Here is a 6,435-nt window from a genome sequence, read left to right on the forward strand (position 1 = left end):
CTTTATTATTATTATTCTAATAATTATAGAATGACATGAGATTTTTGGCCCATATTGATATGATCTGGTATAAACGTCATTTAAAAAATAAATATACAGGTCATAATTCATTATGAACATTCATATAGAGTCTAATGCTTGTTTGTAAATTATCATAATGACTTATAATCACATTATGTCATGTTATGAATGTTATACGCATAAGTCATTATAACGATGATCTTCATAGAAGTGTTACCGTTACACTACTCTCACAGAGTCAGATGAGTATTTCTACACACACTGTAAATCTAGACTCAGACATCTGATTTGGAACGTGCTTAATTAGGGAATAATTCTACGACAAGGTTGTGTGAAGCATCCTAAACTGAATCTTGTGTACTCTGGTTATACTCTGATAGTATCTGATAATGTGCCAGACGACTATGTAAGCCCTGGTACTGGTACAACAAGTGAAATGAGCTTGTTGTATGCATCTAAGGATTCCTGACGCATCCACGTTCGTGATGAAAAGCCTCTGCAGAAGGAATAGCCTCTGCAATTATAGAATTCTCATTATGTCTTGTTGACATTAGTAATTTACTTAAGAAAACAACAACTACTTGCCTGTCTGGAGCACTCATATTCATGTAAACTAAAAATATGAGTAATCGTAATCAACATTAAGCACCCTGCACTGCTTTAGAACATTATTCATGTTAGTTCCGGAACTACGTAACTTAAAGTGACTACCCCTGACAGGAATCATATCCCATTTCAAATATGAACTGTCAGTTGTCTAAACTGTCTCTACACTTGCAGTGTGAAGAGGATATACAAGTAAATAGCCTACTAGGCTACAGGACATAATATCTTTTAAATGGGCATTTTCTTCAAGGAATCTCAGCCAGCCCAATACTGTTGTACAGTTGTTGCCTGCATGATTTGCAGTTACCTTTGGTTATACTGTAGCTATAAGCTGAATAGTATAGTCTTTTGTCATTATGTGGGTGATTGTGCGGTGTATGCTAATGTGTGTGTGTGTGTGTGTGTGTGTGTGTGTGTGTGTGTGTGTGTGTGTGTGTGTGTGTGTGTGTGTGTGTGTGTGTGTGTGTGTGTGAGTGTGTGTGTTTGTGCTAGACTTAAGAGCAAGGCAAAAAAATTGGACCCACACATTGAAGACAGGAGTTGTACTAAACAAAGATGATGGCTTCCTTGCTGAAATCCAGCATTTGGCCTGCGGGCGCATGGAGGCATCCACTACCCTAAGTCAGAAGGCATCCCTGAGATCTGAAATATCATTTCTAAAGCGTTACATCATGTGTGAGCACTCCACTGCCCCGAGGGTCCCTCAGCTCCACGCAGTCACCATCCGTGACTAAAGCTCCAGCTTTGTCTGCCCCATGAGTGGTGTCCAATTATTCTAAAATCGAACAAAAACACACTATTTGTTTTTTTTAGTCATTCTGCTAACTGCATACAAAAACTGATGTTCAGGCTTTTTTAAAAATGATGGGTAACACTTATAGCCTGCCTGACTAGCGCCTACCACTTCTCAAATGAGACGTGGTCTGGCAACCAAACGTTCGTTTTCTTGTATTTGAAAAAATCCCCAGATCCGTTCATTGGGCGCCACAGATGTCTATCAAATGCGTCTGTGCATAGCTCACCATCGTCTTGCTTTCCCCCCTGTTCTGTGATTGGTCCCCTATCTCAGGCAAAAATTAGGGCGGTAGTTTCCAGACTGCCTTAGCAGCGTGAATGAATGCGCAAGGCAGCATGGGAACAGCCAGGCTATAATACTTAATGAAATAGTGCTGAAATGCTTTCAAGATGTGATAGGTAGACCTGTTTAGACATTTTGTAGCCTATACTCTGCTTCGTCCCATTGCTCACACTTGCACCCTTGAATTGCACCATAAGGTGGCACTTTTGTGAGGTGTTAGAAGGGTGAGGAAAAAGGGGAATAAACATTCAAACGGAGTTGGTCTAATTTGTTTTTGAAGGTTCAACTTCACACCCCTATCACGTCTAGTGTAGTCAGCTTCATTGATTACAGTGAAAGTTAATTGTTTCAACTGACACTTAGCGAATGGAACGCTTCAGTTTCGTGGCTGGTGTAGCCTCCCCGTCGGAGTCAAATGTTCCTTTGAGTCTTTAGGGTAGCAGAGTTCTACTTTTCACCAGACAGGCAAGGTAGCATGGGCCATTAATGGAATGATACACTGTGTGGGAATCCACTTCACGCCTTACAGAGAGCATAAGTACATGGTTGAAAAACTGAAACTGTCAAAACCACCACCACCTGAAGAAACTCAGCGCAGTGGTTGACAGTAGCCTGCTGTGTTTTTTGAGTGACTCACAACTGAGCTGTAGGCCTGTCTCCCTCCCTCCCATCTTAGCTTAACCTCAGTCCGTCCTCGTTCCTGAAACTCACTCTGCCGCCCTTGGTCAGAGGTGCCTCCTGTGGCTCGAGCTCTTCCATTCCCCTCCGCACCAACAGCGGCCCCTTGGCCTGGCCAGGCTCCACCGTCACAGTGGACGAGATGACGGCCCTGTCAGCGCCCCGCTCCACACCACACCGCACCGCGCCGTTCCGCTGATCAACCCCGTGTGCATTTGTTCCCCTCGCTCCGTCTCAGAAGGAGTCAGAGGCGAGCGCAGCGCAGCGCGGCGGGTAATTAATCTTGCCGCTGATGTTTGCCAGCAGCGTGACACGTTTCAGCCGGTGGCAATGAAAAATAACCAGGGCACATTGTTTTTTAAGTAATGAGAATGCGGATGGAGCGTTGAAGCAACAGTGCGTAGCCTTCAACACTGGAAGCCGGTGTTCCCTCATAACGCTCGAGGAGTATTATCATATCACGACTTTTTGCATAACATTTTAATGTATGGCAGCTCACGGACCTGAACGGTGCGCATAGCTATTGGCATATGCTCTGTTTATTAGTTTGAAATGTCAAATCAAATTGAGAGCCGGAACAGAGATCAGTTAATTTGCTCTACATAAGCATGCAAACCATGTTTGGCCAGCATCGCCTTCTCCTCACCGCTGTCCCAGTAGGATTTCTGCCCTATTGAACTAAACAAACATACCCCGCCGAGTTCGCCATGTTTGCTTCCCTCTCTAACCTTTTGTTTAACCCTCACTTGTCTCTTTTTAACCCTTGCAGGGTTTTGTCTCATTGGAGGACTATAAAGCTACTGGCTCTTGCCACTGTGAGTCTTGATATCCATGTGCGGTGTTTACTTATCCTAGTATACTTAGCCTCAATCTCCCACAGATGTTAGCTTGTGGATACACCCCCTGGCACGTGGGATCAGTGAGCAGCATGGTGACTGGGTGATGGACGAGGTGAGAGGGTGAGATGGAAACTGAGAAGAGAGAGAGAGAGAGAGAGGGTGAGATGGAAACTGCTAGGAGAGAGAGAGAGAGAGAGAGAGAGATGGAAACTGAGAGTAGAGAGAGAGGGGGAGACTGATGGTCTGTATCAGAGCAGAGCTCTAACTTGACAGAGGGGCAATGAGGCAACTGCCTTCTGGTTCGAATGGGCTCTGAGAAAGAAGGAAAGAGGTGTTATCTCCATGCTTATGTTACCCTCTCTGAGACTGGGATTCTATCACATACACATACACACACACACACACACACACACACACACACACTCTTACAAAATAATCAACCACTGTACTGATCTCATCACTCTTGCCGTCATCCAAGTACCATGTAGGGCATCTGGTCTGTATTGCATGTGGTCAGGACAGTGTTACAACCCAAATTCACTTGTCCTAGTGTCTTTGACCTTTCATGGCCGTACAAGTAACATACTGTATCAGGTTTGGCAAAGCCAACTCTAGAGGGAGACAAAGATGTACTAAAACGTAACCACACAAACCAATGAATTAATTGTTGTAATAAATATGTCTCCCCATCTGTGTCTTTGGTAGAAAAATGAAATAAAAACGCTGCGAAATGGTCGTAAGACTCCAGAGTGTTCGTTTTTGGACCAATGTGCCTTAGCTCTGTGGAAAAAAAGTTCTGGCCCTGAGTCTCAGCTTAATGGCAGGGGGCATGAAGCCTTGCTGTCCTGACTGATTTGGACCCGGTGATCCAATCTGACCCAAACACTGCGGCTCGGCTCTGCTCTGACACGCAGAGAGTCGCCCTCCAAACTCAGTGGCCCTGCCATCTGAAGCCTTCCCTCTTACATCAGCACGGCACAGCACAGGCCAGGCCTGCTGTTTGGACCGCCTGTTCTGCCCCTCTGGATTTCATCTTGAAAATGTCACAAATCTGAGAGTGGGCCCAAACCCCAGACTTTATTCTCCGAGCCTCGATGGAACTCGACGGGCGCCCTCGCCAATGTCCGGTAAGCAGAAAAGGCCAGACCACCGGTGTATTATGGCTAAAGGTCAGGCTTGCGTCTATGCTGTGTTTGAGATTTGAAAGTGAAACAAAGAAAGCTTATGTGACTTTATTAGCTGGCTTCAGCCCATTCAGCATGTTTTATCCATCTGATTATTTCCTTCACTTCATCATATTTCAAGAGAAACATTTATAGTCCTTAAACTTAACAAGTGGATAATTTCTATTTGGCTGAAGTACCTTAATTGAGTGAAGCAATTTCCCGTGGCTCCTCTAATTGAGAGCATTAAGTAGCGCAAAGCAAATGGATTTGGATGGGTTTGTTTATTTGTTTATTGGTATGGAGTGAATGCCCTAATGCTTATGATTATGATAATTGAACCGCGTCTAGAGTAATGTAATTGGTGGCATTCAATATGGGGCACAGCCAGTAATAGCCCCATAACGCTTGGAGATCTCAATCGCAGGCAGAGAGAGTGAGAGAGAGAGAGAAAAGAGAAAGAGAGAGAGAAAGGAAAAGGACAGACAGCGGGGGAAGAGAGGGATGGAGGATAAGAGAAAGAAAGAGAGAGAAAGGGAGAAGGGGGATGAGAAAGAAAGATAAAGGAAGAGACAGAAAGAAAATAAGAGTGGAGGAGAAAGAGACAGACAGAGAAGAGGAGTAGACAGAAGAAGAAGTAAGAGGCTGATGGAGAGATTAGAGAGAAGAAAGAAAGAAATGGGAAGAATAAGAGGGAAGAGATGAAGAGAGTAAAGGAGATGACTCACAGTGGAGTGACAGTGAGACAGAGAGCAAGATTCTCCACTCCCAGAGAGCATGCACTTATTACATGCCATAAATAATTTATTATAATAATCATTACTAAGAGCTGTAATGGTCCTCCCTCTCATTCTTCTCCTCTTCCTCTTCCTCGTCCTCCTCTTCCTCATCCTTCTCCTCTTCCTCCTGCTCTTCCTCCTGTTCTCTCAGATTAGGCTGATACACTGTCCATCAGATGAGCCGCTGTCATCTGATCTTGAGTCGTGACTCATATTACATCACCTCTGGGACTGTCAAAAAGCGTGCCCTAGGGCCATTGTGGCACAACTGGCTACAGCGCGCGCACCACATTCAGGTCCGTGTGCCCACAGGGAACCGTGTTGGAATTCCAACCGGACTCATTTCCCAACCCCATCCTATCTCTCTCTCTCTCTCTCTCTCTCTCTCTCTCTCTCTCTCTCTCTGCCTCCTGTCACTCTCTGCACTGTCCTATACCATTCAAAATATAAACAACGACGACGACAATAACAACAACAACAACAAAGCAAGCCCTGCCTGACAGTCACTCTCAAAGCTCACAGACAGACAGTCACTCACAAGTCTCACAGACAAACAGCAGCCATGTTCAGGAGGCTTGAATACTCTCAGTCCGAGATCTAAAAGCCTCACCTGTCTATTTGAGTCAGTTTGACGTTACATGCGCCTGTGAGTGTGTAGCACAGTCTTCACGGCAGGGCTGTCTTCATCAGTGCCATAATATTGTGCTCCACCTCCGCAACCAGTCTTGAGCTGACCGCCATGGAAGTTCTTGTGTCGAGTTTGCAATTCAATGAGCAATCACAATGTACAGTAACCTAATACCATTCCATGGACCAATATCAATATATACATACTTATATCTCGTTAATTCATTTTTTCCCTCTCTCTTGTAGACCAGTTAGGCCTTAAGCAATTTCCTTAGTGATGGGTGGGGGGGGGGGGGGGGGGGGGGGGGGGGGGGGGTTGGGGTTTATGGAGTGTAAAGTGTTTGAGATAGAGGGCCAGGATCTCATTAGTTAGTCAATAACACAGAAAAAAAAATGCAAATCTATTATAGCGACTATGGATCACTGGAGATGTGAGTAGAATACATTTCCTGGGTCCACTAACGATGTATTATGTTGAACTGTGCTTTAGTAATTGGGTTCAGTAGTATGAGTTCATCTGTGTTTTTAATTATATGTTCAGTTGAAACTCTCTGCGTGATGGAGAATATACATCCGATCATAATGGTTTGCTTTGTTTACATAATGTTATCGCACCGTGTAATTCTTTTTTGTGTGGACTTCAT

This window comes from Sardina pilchardus, chromosome 3 (genome assembly GCF_963854185.1).
Source record: "Sardina pilchardus chromosome 3, fSarPil1.1, whole genome shotgun sequence".
Lineage (NCBI taxonomy): Eukaryota > Metazoa > Chordata > Actinopteri > Clupeiformes > Clupeidae > Sardina > Sardina pilchardus.